We start from the raw sequence: 24,444 nt of genomic DNA on the forward strand, positions 1-24,444 counted from the left end.
CTCGTCTCCATTGGTCTCAAGGAGATATCTAGTGGACTAACAATACGCAGATTAATATTATTTCTACACTTGGGATTAATGTAATCTAGCAGACAGATAACAAGCCTATACTCATTTAGATAGAATCTGGAATTTAATCTACCCAATTTTCATATAGTTCATGACGCGTATAATCAATCATTGGTGAACTTTGCCGACCTCTACATCCCGAGGAATGGTACCACTAATGCCATATATGTCAGTCCAACCCTATATTTCGTGATGAGAAAGAAATTGACCAAGAGTAGTAGCTTTCATGATTGTCAGACTACAATTTCATTGAATGTGTAAGGGAATATATTCCGTTAGGAAGCTCCAAACCTGAAAACATACCTTTCAGACGAGTGATCAGAGCAATAGCCAAAGACCTTATAAATACATTGATTTCAATGTGTTGACAAGGTCTTTGGCTATTGTCCTGACCACTCGTCTGAAAGGGATGTATGTAACACAAGTGACAGGCACCCGCTGTTCTTCGTGGTAATCACACTTCATATTGAAGTAAGTTGTCGTGAACTGTAAAGATCTTAAACCACATCTGTTAAATGTTATTTTATAGCAATTGTTTTGGTTAATCATGAAGTTAACGTTACCAATTTTGATTATCCTTTGTTTGAGAACTGTGTTTACATTTTGTCATTAAACGTCTCCTTACAGTTATATATACAATAAAACAGCTGTGGATATCATTTCCACTTGTTTATTGTCATTGAACGGAAAATTTTGAAATGCCATTAAGCTATTTTAGGATTAATGATGTAGACGTAATTGGAGGGAATGTCACACAAGAAAGTTTACGCATTTACAAACAACTGGAACTTTTGTAGCCCTTGAAATTACTATATTTTTTATACCAGTGGCAAAGTAAGGATATCGAAGAAACTATGCCTGATCTGGGATAAAATATAGTTTTGTTTCTGTGGCATAATGTAAGAAATAAGCGGATTTAAAGAAAAGAATCTTCATACTTGTGCACTAGAGTTAGGGCTAACCTCGAGTCCTATTCTTCATTTCTGTATGAATAATCTTCTCATGGTATGTTACAAGAACATCATTTCCATTTTAAACGACTATTAGATTGCTTTCATGCAGACATGCTTTTCTCCTGGTCGCACTGTGCATGCATATATGCAGAAGTCTTCAATATATATATAGAAAAACGCCACTTTGCCGAACCATCAAAAAATTATTACAGTACTGACTACCTGATACCCATTTCTATCATACGGATCAGACGACGAGAGTCGTATATCTGTAATGAGTTTTGCAGTGACTAAGCTTCTCGTTGGAATATTTCTTATCTCCGAGGAAATTAATCTCAGCGGTGCTGAAAACGTCTGTTAACTTCGAAGTTTTAATGTAACTTTTTTTGTTTTAACGTTATTACAAAAGTTTGTTTGCTTCTGCACAACCTAATGTTAGTAACGAACCAGTTTGGACAGTTTTTAAATTCTGGATAACAAAATATTACGAATGAAAAAATATTACTGTGATTATAATTTCACTATCTTGTTTAATGAGGTTTCCCCTTAATTTCTTTTTTTCTTTTTCAAACTTTAGCATGTATTACTAAAGGCTTATCTTTGTAGATAAAGGAATATTCATTTCGTCGTCTTAAAAGCACAAGACATTAACGTAGGGTGTTATTAAATTAGTAACACATCTGGAAAAGGGGTGTCAGTCAGTGTTTTAGGGTTTTCTCATATAAATCGGTAATATGATTCAGTTTCTTTATTTCTTCATTGAATGATTGTTTCAGGCTAGCTAGGGAACTTATGGCTGTTTTTTATTATTTTCAAAGGGGACGTGGGGGTCACTACTAGTTGTAGAAACGCAATCTTTTCATTTATTGTGGAGGCCAATAATAGATAGAAACGCGCTTTTTTTCCCCATTAACTATGGGGATCATTATTAGGTGGAAATGAATTCGTTCGTCATTAAAATGAATAAAAAAGGTTGGATTTTGGTGTTAACTCGATCTCCAAACTTAATATTTTGTGAGAAACGTATTTGGACCGAACGATGCTATCTTATGAGGTCTGCCATATTAAGGAGTCATCACCGTATTCCCCACGATCGAGTCAAAACAAGATTCATTTCATGAGTTTATCTCTCTCTTTTTTTAACGCATGATAAAGCTCGTGTTAATTACTAACGAATAATGAGCGCCTTCCTTTGTAAGAAACACTGGTATATAGCGAATGTGTACAGTTAGTGAATGTGATAAAAGAAAATGGAAGTTTGATGAGGACTGTAATTTTTACTTTAATCATAAAATTTGAATTCAAGCTTCAAAACAATTCGAATTTTCAAATCCTTATATTTGTGGGCTAAACTTTTCTGGACATGTAATTTGACAGAAGAAACCATGCGAGATTTCTCTCTCGTAAAAAAAAAAAGAGTTGTGTAAGTATAACACAATTCTTGTGTGTGTTTCTTTGATAACCATGTTAACAGCAATTAACCATTTGATTATGTTGATGAAGTAAGAGGATAAATATTTTCATCATATTGTTTTCTTTAAGTAATTTGTCACGTTAGTGTGTATTGAAAACAATAACAGATCAAGGATGAGAAGCAAGACAATCATCATATAATAATTTCCTATACTCTATAATGTATATCATCATAGAATAACTTCCTATTCTCTATAGTATATATTTTTATGCATTCGATTTGCTTACATCTCGATTGAGCATGCCCAATATAAGCCAGGTTCATTGGATACTTAGGTCCCTGCTTTTATAGAATTGGTTTGTCTCTGCTTGTCGATTGACTAATTTTGAAGAGTTAATAAAATCTCACCTACCTATCTATGATTTCCATCTTAATAATTATCATTACAATACCCCTCCTTCCAGGTTACGAATATTAATCCATCTTGTTCAAAAGTCTCACTTTTATCTGAGGGATAGATATCGATTTTACCGTCATAAACAGCTGTTCTTGAAAGCTATATAATATACTTTGATGAAACAAGGATTTCTGTGATTTATAGCCTCCGGTTTGGGAACAATTACCCGTATTCTTTGACCACGGTTTCTGTTCCTTTTGACAAGTTTGTTCTATTTGACATGTCCGTTTACATGCGAAATAAAAGTTTTCGCCATCTATCAGAGCCGTCTGTACGAAGGTCCTCTTTGTTTTAGACCCCTTTTTCGTACATGTGATATACAACAGCGAAGGCAGTTGCTGTTGCTAGCCTATCAACATTAAATCATATATACTGAAACACAAATATATGACCTGAAAGTGTTTTAGTCCTTGGGGAATTGAAAAATACGTATAAGTTCGCCGAATATCTTGAATTGAGGAACAGAAATATATACGTATATGTATGTATGCTTGTTCAAAACCTGTAAATTTTTAATCGTGGCTCATTTATTAAGAGGTCAAATGTATTAATATCTTAGTTGTTTGTGAAACTCGTACATTAATGTTTGTTATAAGGTCTTTAGTATATCGCTTTACATAGGTTTTATTTATTAAATGGAGAAGTCTTCTAGTTAACGGAGTTGCAACATTAAATCCGAGTTTCGATACGCCATGGTGGAAAGAGCGCAGATAGCCCATTTTGTAGCTTTGCGCTAAAACAAACAATCAATTGAGAATTACCGCAAACAAGTGTATTACTTTTACGTTAGACGCAGCGTATCAAAGAGCTAGGATACGCCAGTGTCGCGCAAACGCAGAAAAAGTTGTAATTTTGTTAGGAGAATTAAATTTTGGTTTGTGACAAAACTGAACTTTGCTGGAGAAGTGTTGAAGTTCACAAAAACATTATCAGTGGAGAATGCAGCAATAAAAAATTCAGTTGAAACGGTTAGAAATGAAACATTATTTCATAGAACATTAGTGATTAGTATGATAGGTATAAATTTATTCTAGAGTCTAGGTCATTTTAGAAGGTGAAAATATCTTAAGATAGGGACGAGGTCGTTAAATATCTTAAGATAGGGACGAGGTCGTTAAATGCAGTCATAGGAACAAATTCATTAAAGGTTGTTATTTTCAAAACTTGTTAAAAAATGCACAAGTATAACCATGTGTTAATGGTCCTGTACTGATTAGATTTGGCTTTTCTTCAGTAACATTTACTCATAAAAAGTGTGTTTTGCAATTCATTTTTCGATGTAAATATTTTAGAAGTTTCAGCTAACTTGTTGCGAAATACATTTTTTTTAGTACGAGTTTATTTTATTTAGATACAGTAATGCTGTGTTTTTCGGAAGAAATTATGCATACATTTATATGTTATATGATTAGGATAATTTTTAGAATAGCAACAACTATGAAAGAAGACGAAGGTGTTTCTTCTCGAGTTGTTTTCTGTAGCTCCCCTGCAACATTGGAAGACAATCGTGTAGGTTTATTCACCTCGAAATCCCGTGGTGGGCAGAGCACAGATAGCCAATTGTGTAGCTTTGTGCTTAACTACAAACAAACAAATCGAAATGGTGTATCGATGTTATAATTTTCGAAAATTTTCTTTAAATTCGTGTTACGTTTGCTGATTCATGATATAATATTTTTCTGTTTCGTGTATTTCACTAAATGTTTGAAAGTATATTTTTAATCATTATTCTTCTCCTGCTGTCAGTGATATTAGACGCCGAGTTAACAACGTTTTTTGCCTGTTAGACGTTTGACTCACAATCTGCGGGTTGCAAGCTCGAAACCTGACGCCAAACATATTCACCCTTTCAGACGTGGAGGCGTATAACGTGACAGTGAATTCCACTATTCTTAGGTAAAAAGAGTAGCTTAATTGTGGTGGGTACTGCCGTTCATTGGCCTTCCCTGTGGTCAACAGTTCAGAGTTATTTAGGAGCAGCAGAAGACAGCCTCAGTGAGTTTGTTTCCGCAAATAAACAATAATTTTCTTATTCGTTTTAATTTTTGCACATTGAAATACTTGTATGTGTTTTAAAAGCAATCCACTGTGCGTATTTGATCTTCGACTAGGTCATGTGTAAACCATCTTTCAGTGAGAGTATGTTAAGGAATAATAATGAGAAGAAAAATTATAGCCGTTTTAAAAATATTGTTATCGATTCCAATAAAAAACCTATCCGTTTGTCTTACATCTTGCACAAACGTTGCAAAATTAAGAAATGTTTTTAATGCTAGTTTTTGTAGTATGATTTAAGAGAGAGTGGAAGCATGGGGTTTAGAATCGAAATATTTTCGAGTATGTTTTGTTATTAAATATGTTGGAAAGTTTAAAGTGATAAATGGATATATGGTAGATTCAGAAAGTTTTAAAGTGTAACCCAAGTCTGAATGAGTTGTAACTTGTACAGTAAGGAAAACTCAATGTGTATCATAAAATCAAACATGAGTTATAAATATATCTATTAATCGTATGTATGTATGTACGTGTATATATATACAAAATCAGAAATGAATGAAGTAAAACAAACTTAGCACGGTATTTCCCAGGAATTAAATGAATTGTCAAGTAAATAGGGTTAAGAGTTACATATCAAATTTTGGAGCTTTAAATGAATGACTGTATCTTTTAAAAATAAAGACGGGTGATCTTTAGTTATTGTTCAAATGTTCTACTGGGTAATGTCGTATTTTACCTCAGAATTTTAATTGATTGTTTGTATACAAATCGTGTAAGAAGTCTAACATAGCGAAAAAATAAACGCAGTATACCAGCATATTCGCCTAAATGGAACTGAATGTCTAATATCCACCTATCAGTCAATGACAAACAACCCAAGAAAAATTTGTTTTATTTGAATATGCTGATTTATACCATTTAATCGTGTAGTTATTTCTAACACATTAACACTTTACAGTGGGTACGTGTGTGTGCGCAAGACCATTCAGTAATTTAATTACTTTAGAAGTAGTGTAAGTAAATATCGTATTTCGTAACATACCATATAGATAAATAGCCATAACTTCGTACTTTATCTGCCAAATCATTTAGGTTAGGTGTACAGTTTCATCGTAATAATTACTAGCTTTAAACATATTATTTTCTTTCAAAAAATGTAGATTAATGAAGAGAGAATTGGTATAATCCCACATTCTAGTTCCTTTACCAACTGATGTGTTAATTGCGTTATTTCTGTGTTACATATTATCTAATAAAAGTAATGATATGCCAAGAAGGGGAAGTCAACAGTACATCATTTAAAACTTTCTTGCCTTTTTAATTACTAAATCGGTATCTGTTATTCCCTAAACTCTCCTGTTTGATTTACTTATTTTTACATCGCTTCAGTTTTATTATGAATGTCAGCAATTTTTTAAACTTAAAATAAGGATGTTATGCATTATAAGTAGTATTATAGTCACGAGGAATACTTAGTTTTTGTGGGCTTCCACAAATTTTACTTTTGTTTGGATTTTGAAACGTTTTAGGCTACTCTTCAGCTTTACTGTTTGATTTCATAAAACATTAAAAGTGTAACTACATAAAGCTGAAACTTAAGATTATTTTAAATCTTCCAGCCCACGTAACATTCACAATTAAACATAGAGATTTAAAGCTGCTCTTAGAAAAGTTAACTTTGATTTTATAACTAGTTGTACGCTATTTAAATCGGTCACATTTCGTTTCAGGAACTGGGAGGACATACAGATCTCGAACACGTGTGACTAAGTATGTAATCTCAAAATTATAATTTTTCAAAAACAAAATTAAGCATAAATATAATCGCACATAGGCTCGTAATTAAAACAAAATATGGTTAGAACATGCATTAACTGCACCTATCTACTTTAATACAAGGATTTTAGTAAAGTTGAAGATTAGCCTACATTTTATAAATTAGAAAATAACACCCATGAAAACTGGTGTTATATGATAGCTTCATTAAAGTTTTTGTTTGTCATTATATTTCTCAATTTACTGTAGGTACAAGGCTCTCTCAATATATATATATTCGTGTTTTATCCGGCTGTATATATGTGTGATCACTGATGTACCTCTTTGTAATACTTGGATTATTGAAATCCAAGATTGGCGTGCTTAGATCACAAAGCACCAAACATGTTCACTTAAGGCCTTCTTCTAAGTTTGTGAATATGTCGTGCGACAGACTAATGTTCACTGTTAAAATAAAATTGCTGTCTTCAACCACCTTTTCAAAAGCAGTTGTAGAAAGAAGTAAGAGGACAGAGGCTGAAGTCTTACTTGATGTTGTACTGCAATCTTTCTGAAAGAAGATGATAGTGATAGGGAATATATGAATTGTTAATGTGTTGCAGCGGAATATATGCATCCAACAGGCGTTTGTTTCCATTTGGTCTCAAAGTAGATTTGGACGAAGTCAGAGTTGTCATTCGTATTTGTCTTTAGTATTTACAGCCTACAGGGACATTCCATACTCTGAAGAAAACACGCTCGCGTTATGAATAGCGATACTGGGTTCCAACTTTAATACAGAGGGGATTGCAGCATGTTTCATTTATTTATGCTGGCGAGATTTTTGAAATATTTAAACCGATAATGTTAGAAATAAACCGGATATCAACATGCATTATAAAAACTTGCCACGTTATATTTCCTAGTAGATCAGAGATTGCCCTACGTAAGAAAATTTTAAGACGTCAGTATGAAGCATTTTTAACAACTACACAATGTCTTCTGCACAAAGCTGTCCCCCCCCCCCTCCATAGCTTAGTATTAAGTTTGAGGGATTACGATGCTAAAATAATTCGGGTTTTGATACCCTTGATGGACACAGCATATGTAGCCCTTTGTGTAGCTTTGTGCTTAATAGTAAAGAAATAAGAATTAACAAAGTTAATTAAATTTTTGATTAAATATTGAGGTATGGTTATATGTAGCTAATTTCATGAAAGAGAAAGTAAAGCCACCAGGTGGCGAGGTGAGGAGTAAAGCATGTTTAAATATCAGATAAATTAACACATTTGATGAGACCTGAAGAGCAGGTCCACCAGTATTAATTCTTTTAGGAAGTTCGTGAATAATAAAATTATACTTGTTAAAAATTAACCATTTTAGTAGACGTGGTGCTATTGTTTAGGATATAAATGTACGTTTTATCCACTATAAAATAATAATCTTGAGGTTTCATTTGGCAAGAGAAGTACAAGTAAATGAACGAAAACCGTGAAAGTGGCTGAACACGGTTGCGGAAGGGACCTGTAGAAACCAGAATTCAACACAGAAAACAAGATTTATAGAAATATTTCTACAGGTCATTCCAGTCAGTTACACAATTCCACAACACACATTTTTGTGTATTAATTTATACGGAAAACACAATTAACTAGAAAACTACAAATTTGTGATAAGCTTAACACATTTCTGTTTCGTTTTCTGTTGACAACAAAACTGACCAATGTTAACCTTATTTTAACTGTACAGATCACTTCGCAGTTATGATCACACCTTTAATTTGCTCTAACCTGAGTCCTTGTAAGGGTTTGATAACAACTATATTCTTATCTGAATAATAGTCTACCTACACCGTAAAAGGTAATTTTTCAATTTAGAAAAGTCCAACAGGCCAACGAAAACTTAAAAAAACAACAACAACAAAAAGTCTAACGTTTGCAGCATCTCGATAGATTTTATTTCGAAAACTGGTTTCAAGCGGTCAGAACTTAACACAACATCATTCTAAAAATGTACACGAAGTTTGATACTTCAGGATTAAAATTATGAATGGTTAGGTGTGAAATCGAGTATCACATGGGTTAGCTGTTCATCAAAAATAGGTTTCTTGGAAGGATTGCGTAAAAACGTTTGCCATTGTTACGTTAAGAACCAACCTAATGGTTAGGGCACAGTAACACTCTACAGTAGTTTACTAATATGTTTCCGGTAATTTGTGTAGTGATATTTGATTTATAGGTAAACAAAATGTCTGCCAATATTTATATCTTCTATAGACATGTGCACATTATGTACTAAGTACTCTTCCAACTTGAAGGAACCACACACACATCACTTGTTTATGTGCATTTAATATAATTAAGGCTAGTTTCGACTTTGTGATTTGGACGTAAAGGATAGTTCATTGAACAAACTGTAGTGTCTGTTCTATTTCTTGGTACTTCAGGAAGAGTATCTTCGTTTTATAACTATTTTGTGTTTTTGAGAAGAAGTGAATATCTTTGCTGCTTTTGATCTTGAGCTCTGTGGTTGCCATGCAGTGTAAACAACCGTATGGTTACGATACCATGTTGTTAGGTGTTGTTGACCACGAGCAGAGGAAGAAGTGCGATCGGTCGGCTTTACACTGTTTGTCTCAAGAGTTCTCAGACGTCGTAGATCCTAGTAGTGTAACAAGTGAGGCAGGGAGGGAGAAGTTTCGTCCCCAGATTAAGTACTATGGAGAAAATCAGACAACCTAATGTAGTTCCAGTTGTTGCGCAGTGCACGTAACAATTAGGTTAGTGCTGGGTTGAGATTGCTTACTGCTAAGCGAGCTTTCTTTCGAACCATGGAGCGGGAAAGCTATGGTAAACAGTCAACCACTGACCGTCTCGGCGAGGAAGAACCAATTTTGCAGTCCTATGGGTACTGGTGAATACACAGAGGAATCAAGAAGATGGCTCTTTTACGTGGGCAGGCAAAAAAGCTGTCATAATCACAATACCGAAGGTAGAGGTAAGGCTACGTACGTGCTTAGTACTAGTTAGAACTCCCTCCGTTTCGTGGTCACGCACAGAGATATCGATTTCGAGACAACTGTCTTTCCAACACACCGAACATTGGTTATACATAGTATGACCTGTATTGTTTAATGTAGGTTCATAAGAATACTTCTTTGTGTGTTTGAGGTAGCTTGTGCTATGTAGCTGTTAGGTATAATATACTCTTAAATGAACAAGTCGTTATTGTTTAGAAGTTCAGTTGTAATGAATAACGACATGTGACCTAAGCAAATATTGAAAATAAAGTGTTAAAATCTCAGAACTCGACCACAAATAGCTCTAGAACTCAGAAACTGTGTACATGAACCAACAAAACTCGCTTCAAGGCACTGTTACACAGTATAAAGCTATCTGAGGAATTTTATCTATTTAATATTGTGTGTGGTTGTATGTGTACTTGTGTACAGCAGTTATTGGTTAACTATGTATGAAAAGATGTTTTTCATAATGTTGCATACATTATCTCTTGGTGAACAATAAAATGACATTTGTTCTGTAACTATCATTTTCATCATTTTATTTTGCTAAGGTTTCACTATGACGTCAAATATATATCCCACTGGAAGTCATCAACGGAGAAGGGGTGTTGCGTAAGTTCCAATGTCTGTCTTCATAAGTCTGAAAACGTACACTTATAAATTATTAAATTGATTCAGAAGCATTGAGAAGAAAGATTAAATTAAATCGAAGGATCAGCTGAAGTAGGTTAAGGTACATAGTTTCAGAAGAACATGTGTTTTTGTGAAAACATCGTACGTGGAAGATTTGCAAGTGTTCAAAATCTATTCAACGCTTGAAGAACATTAATCATATTCATAAATATGATTTGAAGAAATGATTTTTGTTGCTCTTCTTTATTAAACAAAGAAAGAGTATTTCATGGAAGGTTTCATAAAATATGCTGAATGGAAAGAAAAAGTCCAGTGCTTAGTTTACGCTGTAATTTTAGGGAAAATATGATGTTTGTCCCTTAATCATTGGGAGTACTAAACATGATAGTTTCATATACTGTATTTGTCACGGGACCTCACACAAAGGGAACATTAATCATTGCAACTAGTTCAATATTTAAACTTGTATGGCTGTGCTGGGTGTCTAGTAGATTAGATTATGCTCTCGTGTGTCTGCAGCATCGCGCAAATTGTACTAAACCAACAAAAACTTTAGGAAGCAGAAATTCTGTATTCCATCACTCTGATATTCGCTTCTCACAAATGGTCGGCCCGGGTAAATGATTGATTAGGGTTTTCATTCGTGTTTTTGATATCGGCTACTATACAATACATTATGTTCCAATGGTAGAGAAGAACAGTTATAAGAACATTTGTAGATTCTTTCAAATGGAAGGAGGAATGTGAGGCGATGGGGTAGAATAGGAAGGTAACATTAAACTAAAATCGGAAACTCAGCCATGACATCCGGTCCGAGTGTTGCTTAAGATAGCAGCATGCCAATAAGAGAACTTAATAGCATTCTTGTCTTGCGTGAAGCTAGCTAAATCATTGTTAAACAGAAAGTCAAGAGGTACAGCGGGGGACTGGAGTGGTGGTACACGTGTATGTGGTTGTTAGTCGGTAACTAAATTCCGAGAAGAAAACGTCAATAATTTTTATTTTCTTTTTGATCTTAGGATGTAAATCTGAAGAGGCAAAAAGTTCGTGTTCGAAGCGGTTAATTATTGTGAAGCGACCGGATATATTTATGGTATATGGTTTGCCATGTTACTGTAGCAGATAATGCGGCTCAACGCCTAAGTGATGCTGTGACTGAGTTTAAAACATTTCTTTTAGAGTTATATTTTGAAAACAAGAAATAGAACATTTTCAAATAGCGAATGTAATGCAGGTAGCTACTTATAATGTTTTAAAATTAAATTGGAAATAAGAATAGAGCAACGTAACTGAATGTTGTTGGATAAACTTCTGTAAACCAGGTCTGAGATAATTCAACTTTTTACTTTGTTGAGTCTACTGTTTTCATTTTTTGTGTCCTTCGGTGGGTCAGCTAAAAACTTGGGTTCGATTCTTCGCGTTAGACAAATCGTGAATACAGTAGTCATTCTGTACAAATTGTTCATGAATTTGTAGGATTCTGTCATTAAATTTAACAGTAGTGACAAAACTTGTGCTATTCAATGTAAATACTTTATTTAAAACAAATATTCCCCAAGGGTTTGGTAGGTCTCTTGTCGTCGAACGGTTTTATTATGAGTTATTTCAAAAATATCACACTAACCTGTGCCATATTATTAGGTGGGATACCTTCAACCTTTGTGCCATGTTGGGTGAGTAAACGTTATTTTCACCACTTAGTGATTCGGTAGATTTTAAAATCTGACACAGAAGGTGGTTAACGTATAAAAATATGAAGCGAGAATTAATGACATCTTATAGGAATACAAAATGGTACTTTTATTAGACAATCAAAATGGTTGTTTAGTTAAATCAAAGGCTTTCTAGAAACACAGAACTTCTTTAAAACACCAATAGACTTTTGGTATTCTATTTACATTCACTATGCAGGCCCGTACGCGGTATGTTTGAAAAGGGGGTTCTAATTTGTGAGATCCAAAGCCAACACATATTGTGCAAAGTACAATCAGTATGCAAAGCCTGCTAATATTACGGGGTCTGGGGACATGCAACTATTTCAAGCCAAAAAATGCTAATGCTTCATCAGAAGAATGTAGAAAACGTTAAATACCATAAGCAGCTGCACTATAACTATATCAGTATAAATTTTTACATCACAAAAATAGGGGTTCGGCCGAAATATGCGTACGTGCGTGATATGAATAGACTTATTCCCCGTTTAGTTTTATGAAAATGAGACCCATCCTACTTCTGTTTTTTTTTTTTGTGTTTAGTTGTTCAGCTTGGTAAAGGATATAAATGTTTACTGCTTTTTTAAACACTGCTAATTCCCAGAATAAATAGATATTAAACTGACATCACTCTTAGAATTAAGAATATTTTAAATTTTATGATATATTTTTTATTGCATTTATCATGTCGTGTCGTTGTATGTGCGTACAGTACTATGCCCTTGCTACATGCCATGTATCATTTTGTACACAAATTCAATTTTTTTTCCTACTGTTTTATTTTTATACAATGTTTTAACATGTTAATTGTAGATGAAATGTTCTTTTGTTTAAATAAACAAAATTGACTTTACACATGAAATGTGATTTGAATTACACTTTGTGGAATTTCCCTACGAAAATCTCATAATAAAAAAAGAAATAATAGTTTTAAGCTACTTCTGTTACTATTATCAATGAACCCTCATTGACATTTTCTGCTTACTCTTTGATTATCCTGTGTGTGTGTGAAACCGTGTCCTTGTTTATGTTTTGATTTCATGAAAGTTATTTGCTTTTATTAGAATGTTACACTCACAATGAATGTGTTTAAAACTAGAATTTCTCAAGGAACATTTATTTGATGTATCCAAATCAGCATTTCACTTCTTTTCACAATTTCAGTTCTAGAAAGCAGGAAATTGAAAGAAGATTTGTGTTTTGTAATCAAAAGTAGAGATGGGAAACATAAGTTTAGAATGACATCATCTGTGCGCGTACGTGAATTTACATTTCTTTGTATCCAACGGCACAAAGATACAAGCCTCGATATGACGAAGTCTCGTGGTGCAAGATAAGACAACTGACAAGTAACAGACGATAGTGTAACACGACTATTGAGACATACTATTAAAAAAAAAATTCTACAAACCGCCGTTGCCTTTCTTAAATAGTCTTTTGTCATAACACGACATTCATATCTGTGAAACGCAAAAGAATATGACTACGATTTGTACATATAATATTTGATTCTTTGGAAACGTGCTAAGATTGTTTACTTCAGTTGTGAATTTATTATATAAGTATAAACTGTAACTCACGTTGCATTCGGGATGTAGCTTGAGGCTTGTATGCTTTACAAGTTATAACTCAAGTCTGATGATTTTTACACACACACACACACAAATTCGAGTAGACCACGAATTGGCGGTGGGGGGTGTTAACTTGTGGTCTTTTCTCTTGTCTATCACCTCAAAGTTAGGGATATCTAAAGGAGAAAGCCCCTCTAGTAAATTTGCGCAAAAATTTCACAAACAACAAATTTATCACTTTGGTAAAAAAAAGCACTTTCAATTGCTTTTCTGGACTTTTTTTTAAACAATTTTATATAAATTTCTTTCTAAGTTATTCTATATTTTTAGTTTTTATCTACTTTGATACAACTGGAAATTAGCGTCACGTCATATAGAAAACGAAAGAATCAAAGCTTTTAAAGCATGAGGTATAGCAGATCATGGTAATTCAGTGTATTTAAATCAAGAGTTATTTGTGAAATATTTTAAAGGGTACACAGAAAGATAAAGGGTGTAGTGCAGCTAAATGATCAGTTTAATGAAGAGTGTGTGTGTGTGGTAAGACATATAGAAAACTTTATGGAAATACAGCTTACAGTTAAATGTCTTCCGATTTGTGTACAACATGTGGGGCAAAAAGCAGTAGCTTGGAAACCAGTGACATATTTACTAACACCAAAAATCTTACCTATATGCTTAACTCCTCGAAAACCAGGAATGTGAGATTTTACTAATATGGTAGTGTTACTTTTAGAATAGCCGTCAGCCAAATTATTCTTATCAGCATATTCATTTTTATACTCATTGAATATTCTTGTTAGTTTAGTAGTGCTAGTTGTTTTGTTCAAAATTGTAACTAATTTAGATTGAAGGAATCACCATCAGTTCCTAGTCTATGTTTCTCAACTGTACTGTTGTTGTACTTATAATGTCGCCTGTTTAAATCTGAATATAATACAAGCAGAAATTTATATAAGGGAAAACTATTGCATACATAAATAAAGCTGATTTTGCCTTTCTTGCTCTTTGAGGATGTCATCATCATTAGCATAAAAAAACAAGACAGTTTCCTACTGCACCTGCTGATAAAAATATTGGAATATTTGAAGCTCAACTCCAAGCAGTAGGTTACTGAATAGACGGTGTTTTCAAGAAACTTAATGAATCAGGACTGTGATTGTTCAGAAACAGAAAGCCCTTCTTTACCACTGAACACACACAAACTATTTCTTTACGGCTAAATTTATTTAACTTGGGTTTTTGAATATCTATAAAAATAATTCACTAAGCTTAACTAATTAGCATATTTTTATCGGGGTAAATGACGTGTGTAATTGCTTTTTCTTAAATTCTTCAATATATCAGTGGTCGAAAACGTGGAAGCTGTCTTAACATATGTCTAGTGGTTTCTTGCGCCAAAATGCATCACTTTCTCTTTCTCTGCCTAACCTCGGGGAAATAGGCACGCCCACGACGCTGCTTGTGGAACCGTGCACGCAAACACGCTTACCCGTCGCTCATACAAGTTAAGACGCTAGCAAGACAAAGCAGCTCGAGGCTGACTAGACGGCCCGACACGAGTTGAAAGTGAAAAGCGCTTTTTGGTATTAGAGGACGTTATTATTGGCGGGGTTATATTAATATTGTTTCACATAGTTCATCATTTATAGAGGATATCGTGGAGTTTATACTAGTTTATTTACATTTTAAAACAACTATTCGTACTGTTTAGCGTAGGTTTCAAAGCTTGAACTAGTAGCCATAAATATTATTGGCATCTTTATAAGTAGTGAGAGAAGAGAAGGTCCTGTTGAGGACGGTTGGCTCCCCCTAGATATGGTTCAACTACAGTCGAACTCAAAAGCTATAACGTTTCTCAACTTGCACAATAATGTGATTTTGAAAGGAAGAGACTAGTAACAGTGCTTGGTTTTCTGTCACGTGAGTTTGTTTTATTAATATGTTAAAGCTAGTTACGCTACAGCTATCCATTAAATGTGAATATAATTGGTAAGAAATCTTCACTTAAATAATAGACCATTTACCTCAGTATTTGGGATCAGACATTATTTAGAAAATTCATTTTACTTTTAGTCTCTGGCTTGCGAATCTGTATATGACGGTTGTAATCAGTCGATATAATTAGTCGATGTTTCATGCCAGTGTAAAGGAAAACTACATTACTTGTTACTGTTAGTTTTACCTGTATTATTTTAATGGCATCGAAATGTTAAGATATGGATGGTGTTAAAGGGTATGTGGGCTTTTAGTCGAGCTCGTCGGTGTGAATTTTTCTGTACTGTTTATTAGGTTATCATTATTAAATAGAAAGAACAGAAGGCCCCAAATGTTTTCAGTAAAACGATAAAATTAGCTGCTTAGAGGTGTCAGTTCTCTTGGCTCATAGCATTACTGGTTGATCGAAGGGGAAGGGTCGTGCTTAACGTGTTCTATTTACATGGAAACAATAAATCGCAGATATTGTCTCTCCTTTTTGAACGACTTTACGATGGGATGAAAACTGTAATTAAAGGGATGTTTGACTGTAAAGTGACTTGAACTTGGTACCGTGCCCGCCTACAGAATGATAGTATTTCACTTCATATGTTTATGAAACGGGGAAAACAAGATACATTTTAGCAACGAAGTAATTGCATTGTTGATACACAGTAATATAGACTTACCAGGGATATTAGTAAGAAATGTATATTGATTATGAAAATACCGAAATAAGTTTCAAAGTACATTGCACAAGAACCTTTTTATGAGATTGGATCAATATTTTACTCTTTGATTCGCAGAATAAATACTTAACATTGGTGCTTTGTAGCTCAATATTAATGTAATTTTAATCGTCCCTCAAATTTTAAAATCTATGATTGATAAAATAGCATAAATTAAAAGCTTTAAGTTAAACGATATTTTAAATGTATAGATTATCAACTAAAGAAATAAACCTTTCGCATTGGTTCAGAATAAAATCAGTCATTCTAGATCATTCTAATATCGTCCTTTATTTATTTTATAATGATATCCTCTTTTCTTTTTAATATGAATATACAAAGAGGCGTAAAGGACGATATTAGAATGATCTAGAATGACTGATTTTATAATATATAAAGAGGCATTCGGAATATAAATATTTGTATCATTTAAAACGAAATATGTTTCTATTCATAGTAAGTCATTAAGTATTATAGAAACACGTTGCTGAAATCTTTCTAGTTTAGGCATAAAAGTGTACCAACATGTATAACGACAACAACAAAGACACGCACATGGCCTGTAACGACGAAAGGTGTAAAGTCTAGGAAGATTCCATGATCTTCTTGAATCAAGCGTTCCCCTAAAATAAGCTATTTGTAACCAATCTTCTGACTCTTTGAAGTTTCAAGACAGTCTGTTTTAAACAGCTTTACTACACTATTGTTGTATGGTGAAACACTAATTTATTTACAACTAGCTGTAGTACTCGTCCCCTGGACGGAAGTTATCTAAATTCATGATTAATGAACGGTTATTTTAGGACACGAAAAGATGCTTCTCTTATAGGCAATTTTAAAAAACGCCCATAAAAACTGCAAAACACAAAATGTGAAACCACAAGTCTGCAAGTATCTCCGCACGGACCCAAAAAAACCTTCATGCTGAATTTGGTGAAGATTCATTTACAGGGGGCGAATTAGTGGTAAAAAACGCCCATAAAAAAAACCGCATTGACCTAATGAACCTCGACACTGATTTTGGAGAAAATCCATCCACACCCTTGCGAAGTAGTTACATGGACAGACAGCTGACAGTAATATTATAGTTATATAGATTACTTATGCACTTGCAAAGTTTTAACTTGGACTGTCGGAAATAAAACACTGCTGCACAATTTCAAGTCGGAGTTTATTTCTTGAACTTCAGAGATCCAAAGTAAATTCAGAACATAGTTAGTATATAGGTAAAATGCCAGTCAAACGAAGCAGAAACGATAAGCCATCTCAGTGTTTCTTAACTTAGAAATTTTGTTAAAAAATGTGTGCCGCTAAAAATTTCTTATTTTATCCCCACCTCTTTTTTATATCTAAAAATCTTGCTTCAACTAGGGCTTTTGTAGTCATTGATGTTTTATGGAATTTTTCATAAACTATATTGAATGGCTTTGTATTCAGAGAAGAATGTTTTTTGAAGTGCTAAATTCTTATCAATCGACATCACTGCTGAAGCTAGCCCAGTTGAAGATGTAATGGATAACGTACTTGAGCAGTGTAAGGTGGGATGGGTAATACCATTATGTAATTTTATTAGTATAGTAATATATTTGTTAATTCTTCTTAAGTTGGCTTGTCCCAGTTAAGATAGCCATTTTTTTGTAGACTTGCATAGACATTTTTTTTTTTTTTCACACGAGTAAGAAGTTTACATTGTGATGACCCCTTGGAACGTGTTTGATTTTGGCACCAGTTACATTAAAATCAATAACTGACGGAAGATGTTCCCCTGATTGTCCTAATAAGAGACGAGTAAAATAATTTTTCTAAATACCTGTTCAAAGGAAGTCTTTTCGATATTTTACAACGTGAAGGAAGTGCGTATGTCTTGAGAAATATACAGACGTTACCGTGTTTTGCGACAATTTACACGTATGCTTGAAAAACATAAATCTCCAGTAGTGAGCCTAATATAAGTTAATAAATGTTTCGATAAAAAGTAAAAAACCTTACTTTTGTAACATTTTTAATTTCAATGATCCAGTTGTCAATTGGACATAAACACCAGTAGAATAAAGAGGTTTGGCGTCGAATACAAAAAAAAAATTGAAATCTTATTCATAAAGATGTAAATAGAAGGACAGAAACGAATGTGTTTTTATACTTTAATAGACCGGAGTTATTTGCTAGGGTCCCAAAGTAAAGTGCACTTGTATATCTTTCGTACTTCAAAAGTGAGATTTTTACTACAGTTTCGAGGTCTTTTAAAGAAATGATAACCTATACCCATCCTTCACTTTATAGTGACAGGGGTCATATAGGAATTTACCAACGCACAATACCCACAGTTTTGGGGATGTTTTCTTAATAAGGTGCAAAGAGTAGGTTTTAAGCAAGGGCTATGTAAGTTTTGAAGGCAGTTTAAATTATTCCTGTAAAAAAAAAACAAACACGCTACAAGATAGTAGCGTGTGTAGGCTCATGTCGGAAGTTATTTACATCGGTTGTTTATTGTCACGACGTTAGTATGTTACAAAACCTTTTTTTTTTTTTTAAAGCAGTCGAATAGCAAAAGAGTTTATGCGAGAAAGGATTAGCATAAACTGATATTTTATCAAAGGGTGTCAGCAGGGATAATTTGAATTGTGCGGAAGTTTTTCGATGTTCTTATAGAAAGAAGATTGTGACGGTCATGTTGCAGATGCCGTGGACGTTCCTTTAAGAAGCTGTGCCAAAGTACACGTTGGAACAGGTTCGCAAAGCTTGCTGTGTTAACGTCGGTTGTATATTTAAAACAAAAAATTAAAAAAGCTGCAAGGCAATACACAATCACATAAGTTTATGTAGGAAAATATCCATTTTTATTGTGTGGAACTGTAAAGATTTTCACATAAGTTGCAAAACAGTAGAGTTCCAAATAAGGTTATGTAAGAGAGTGTTTATGTAAATTGTGTAATGAGAAGCTAGTCTTGGGAAAAGATGTAAGACAGTTGGACAGTATATGTAATTAATTAGGAAGTGATTCACTTCGCATAGGAAATTTTAATTAACGAGTATCAATTTTCTGTGATATTGATATGCAGCTATTTATACATAAATGTAGAAAATTTATAAACAGCATCATCCTATATCTCTCCAAGGACAAACAAAGTTATTAAAAAAAAGTGCCAAAAACAGTTTTAGATCACCAACTACTCATTACATCAACACTTGGTAAACCTTGTGCAACTAGAATAGTTCCATCCATTAAGTATCTCGAAGATTGTCAAACCTGCAGGACGAATCTAGATTTAAGTGCTGTAGAAAAGCCATTTCCTGGTCAGTGTGTTAAGGAGATCCGCGCAGATATCCCCAGTGAAGACGTCTTCTGGGTCCGTGCAGATATCCCCAGTGAAGACGTCTTCTGGGTCCGTGCAGATATCCCCAGTGAAGACGTCTTCTGGGTGTGAAACTCAAACTTTATCTAGATATTTAGCCAGTGGAACAATAAGTTAAAAGGAACGAATGAGATACATTTACATTGTCTTGTACATGTACACGAGGAAGCAGAAATAGTCCACTTGATAAAAATGAAGATAAAGGCCAACATCTAAGAACATCTGGTCGCTCCATGTTGCCAAGGGAAGGATTTGAGTTTGATTTGCAAGTTTCCGAATGGGATTTAGCATGTGACCATAGCCAATTTCCAGGGTTAGAGTGGCCAACAAAGTGCTTTTGGTTAATTTTAGAGCAGTATGCAATCCATGTGTAAAACCACCTGTTTAAATTTACGACTTTCTTCTGATACCATAATGAAAAGGCTTGTGCTGCCCACGTAGTTTAGTTAGTTCATTGTTATGAAAATAGGCATATTTTAGTGTGATCTGAAATGGCAATAATTGTTCATTCACCCTATGCTTCACCTAATTATCTCATATAATATTGCCTATCATTTTAAAGTTAATCACAGAATTCAAAGTACTCCAAATTGTTATGAAACATGGCTATTCATCTGATAAAACATTTGCATGCCTTACTTGTGGGGAGCTAGCGGACAAATGGAAATCTCCCATTCCCTGGAGGCTGTTTGCAGTTGGCCCCATGTGTCTTCCAAGTGTCGTTAGTAGAAGTAGTTAGACCTCAGATCAATTGTATGGTTGCTGGTTGTTCCGACATCCTCGACACAATCTGATGACTGCTACCTGTCAATTCTAGTTCGCCACACACTTAGGCTACAGATTCCGAGACTAAATCACGTTTTATCAGACACAGCAGAATTCACAACTACTGCCTTTATGTCAGATGCCCAGAAAGATGCATTTAGCTTACAGCGATGTACAAAACAGCTTGTGTGAATTGGTGCCACGAACATATCCAGTGGGTCAACGGTATATGTGGCATTGTTCTCTGTACAGATGAGTAGCGTTCTACCCTCAGTTAGGTAACAACAGACTTATGCTCATTTGGAGTGAATCATGAACCAGATTCTACGATTTTCATACAGGAACGTGTTGCATATGCATTGGTGAGTGTATTGTATGAGCTGGATTAACAGTGGTGAAAGTACCAGTTTCGACATCATGGCAGGGAAGAACTCATCCTCCGACACTGTTGCCATATCTAGTGTAGTTGCCCCAGACTTCATTCTTACGAGTGATGATATCCGTTCCAGCCGTGCTGGACTGGTCTCCACGTTCGCCTGTTTCCAGTCTCACTAGAGTTGTATGGGATGATCTTTGGAGAAGCTAAAGATGTTCGAAGAAAGCTATTTCAGTAGAATGGTCGAGAGTAACTCAGGACCTTATCAATACACTGATTTTAAACATGCGACGTGTTTGCCAGGCTGACCTTTCTTTGGTGGTGACAACACTTCATACAAGAAGTGAAATTTTGTGAACTGCAAAGATATAAAATTATCATTTTGGAGCGCAACATGAAGTATCAGTGATTTACATATCAGAGCACACAACTTGTCATCACATGCCTAAGGTACATGTAATATAAGGTTGTTATTGATATTAATTTTTAATACTATAGTTTTGGAATTCCATGTCCATAATGTTACAAATTTCGACAATCTTTTAATTGTTTTGAGCAGTGTAATTACTTTTCATTAGTGAATAATATCGCTGACACGTATAATGCCGTGTCGTCTCAGTCGGTGAATCTCGATTTCATAGTCTGCAATAAAAAGAAAAAATAATTCTGCTTTCCTAAAATCACATTAGAGCGTGTTGGTATAAGCATATTTTTTATCATTTACCGTAATAGGAGTAAAATCTGTTACATGTTTTAAAAGCATTATACTCGTATCGTTTTGAGTTCTATTATTATATAGAAAAATATTTAAAATAACTTAAGCCTATTATCTTAAATTCACGTATGTTTTGGTCCATAAATTAGAGAAAATTGTACGTGAAGTGTTTTATGTGAATTTAGGACTTAGATACATATGTATAGATCACAAGCTAAAATGTCTCCTAGTTTTTTGACGATTTGAAATAACGTATTGATGTAACTAAATGCTTGCAAGGAGGGAATGGATGAATGAAGAGGAAGGGTGTTTCAAGATGGTTTATAGATTGGAAAAAATATAAATACGTGTTTCTGTTGTGTCCCTCGTTATAAATCTTTAGGTTTTATTTCAAAAGACATACTTGTTTTAATTGATCGTTTTTTCTTTTGTACTGGGCAAAATTAATGGTCGTTACTAAATTGATTAATCCCTGCTTGTTGTTGCGAGACGCGCGTGCTCAACGTATAATAATATACTATATGTAGTTTAAATAAGCAGGAAAGTACTAAATGCTTGAAGAATAATATTCGATTGGCATAGAGGCCCATTATCATATCTAGGTACTGAGATCAGCTACATCATTTGACTTTTTCCTGTTGCTGGTTGGATCACGTCTTTGTAAACTCACTTTAGAATACTTGCGTATATATAGAGCAAGCGCAGATCGTGCTTGCTGTACAAATGTATATGTCGATAGTTGGTTGAGCACCTGGGCGGGAGTAGCACGTGGTGCTGCCAGAAACACGTGAATGTTATTGATGGCTAGTGATGGAGTTATGATGGAAGAAAGGAAGTGGGTCACATACACTTGATATCATCTTACCCACAAAGGTTATGATAAAACGCCTCCTCCGTCTGCCCAAGGAAATCTGTTATAATACGTAACGCAGTCGTACATAACACTAAGATTGATTTGTTGTGGATTGGTTTAAACATTTTATCAATCCCGATCTTTTAAGTTAAACTGATTATAATACGTGAAACTCTGATTGCTCTCCAGTGGTGCTGAAAATTGCTGCTGTAATATAACTAACTACACATATCATATAGAAGTTGTGTATGCGTAACAATCGAGTTGGTCACGCAGTTTAATTGTTGCTAAAACCGTAATACGTAGATTTACTCTTTTAATTCTGACTGCTACGTCGAATGGAAAAATATATTGTCGGTGGGAAAGTGAAATCGTAACAACCTTGTAAGGGGCTGAATAATAAGTATGGATGGAATAACAAACAACTTTTAATAGAAGGTGGGATAAACTAAACAGTAGAGAACAAAAACCTGAAAAAGTTTCAACCATGATGTAATTTCATAAACATGACTTACCAGTTTCAAAATAGATTGGAGCCTTAAAACACCTTTGTAATGTAAGCAGTTTTCATAAAGTACGATAGTACTTAATAGTAGGGATCACGATGAAACTAAATGTCTGCCATAAAAATTGCCCGTTTAAAACTACGTCTGAATATTAACAATGACTATTTCACCGTATTTGCTGAGCAAAACTAAAGCTTATTCTACTTATAAAGCCACCTAAGTCGCTATATATATATGTGTGTTTATGGAGTGAATTAAATTTTTTCTTATTTCAACGAATTTCATCTAAGCAAGTAAGCGATTTTTCCAGTCTTGTGTACGGAAAAACTGACGCTCCATTTCTTTCACAGAACTCTTCCGTGTGGCGTTCCAATGATTCCTTTCTTGTAACGAAAAGGATACTAGTGTGTCTTGCGGCAAAACAACCTGCAGCAGGACACACTGTGTGTTATTAACAAAAGTGATGTTTAGCTATTTTCCACCTTCTGTATCTCGGACTGGTAATTTAAACTATCACATATTTCAGTGGATGTGCTCTACTGGACCCTAACCTCACAAACCAAATTTGATGGCAATCCATTAAGAAATATCTCCAACTTAAATCGAATTTCTCACTTTTGTCTTCGTACCAAAAGTACGAAACTTTATTTGACAGAAAAAGATACTTTACTTTTATGGACTGTTTTTCGAATTTGGTTTAAATATAAGCAACATATGCAAAGTTATTCAAGAATAACCGCTGAAATTTTGACCAATAGTTTTACGCACGCCTACGCAAAAAGCACGTAAGCTGCAGGTCTAACATTTTTACTACAGCTTCACCCAAGAGTAAAAGTGGACCGTTTTTAGTTGTTTATCATTCGGATTAAAGACGGCTGATTTAGAGCAGCAAAACTATAAGGTGAAATGACGTGCAGATACATGAGTATTGGTTAGGCCAAGCAAAATAGATTAGCAGTTTGTAGCTTAAATTTTAAAAAAATCATAGGGTGTACAGTTATCATTGATTATTCATTGTCAGCTTTTCAGCACAAATTCACCGAATTCTATGAAATTATTCTCATTAAAGATCGTTACCCTCACGTGATATTAGCTTAAGCGATTAGCTTAAATGATTTTTGATATGGCAAGGCTTTACCGATTGCATAGGATGATGAGAAGAAGCTGTTCATCTAAATTCCATGGCGTTACTAAAAAGGAATCAATTAACTGTTTTAGAGAGGAAGAAACTACTACCATATATTTTAAAGAACCTGGTTGGTTCTGTAAGGTAGAGAAAGATCTGTTTCGAATAACAGGATTGCGATCCTAAAGCCAGTGTGGGTTACCGTCGAGTGTCACTTTCTTACTTGCTGTGGTTTGTTGGTGTGTATTGTAAAAAGTCGTGATATCTAATCAAAAATACCTTAGATGTGAAAAAAAAAAGTGCGGCCAAAACAAACTGAGTGTGCGAATTAAAGGAATGAAATCAAAATTGGCAGCCAAACTGGTGTTTTTGATTATATATATATATATATATATATATATATATATATATATGTGTGTATGTGTATGCACTACTTTGGACGTATAATCAGATTTGAGGGT

General features: G+C 34.3%; 1 protein-coding gene across 13 annotated transcripts in view; it reads left to right on the forward strand.

Moving 5' to 3' along the window:
- Nucleotides 1–24,444, forward strand: part of LOC106475719 (CUGBP Elav-like family member 2) — a 446,359-nt gene that overhangs the window by 234,876 nt on the left and 187,039 nt on the right. The window contains exon 1 of one of the 13 annotated variants that reach the window (XM_022380903.1): nt 15,114–15,507. The exons of the other annotated variants lie outside the window; for them this stretch is intronic. The gene's annotated coding sequence lies outside the window, so the exon portion shown is untranslated. Of the gene's footprint in view, nt 1–15,113; nt 15,508–24,444 lie in introns of those variants that run through there. 13 annotated transcript variants of the gene reach the window in all.

Source organism: Limulus polyphemus, unplaced genomic scaffold, assembly GCF_000517525.1.
Source record: "Limulus polyphemus unplaced genomic scaffold, Limulus_polyphemus-2.1.2 Scaffold149, whole genome shotgun sequence".
In the NCBI taxonomy this organism is placed as follows: domain Eukaryota; kingdom Metazoa; phylum Arthropoda; class Merostomata; order Xiphosura; family Limulidae; genus Limulus; species Limulus polyphemus.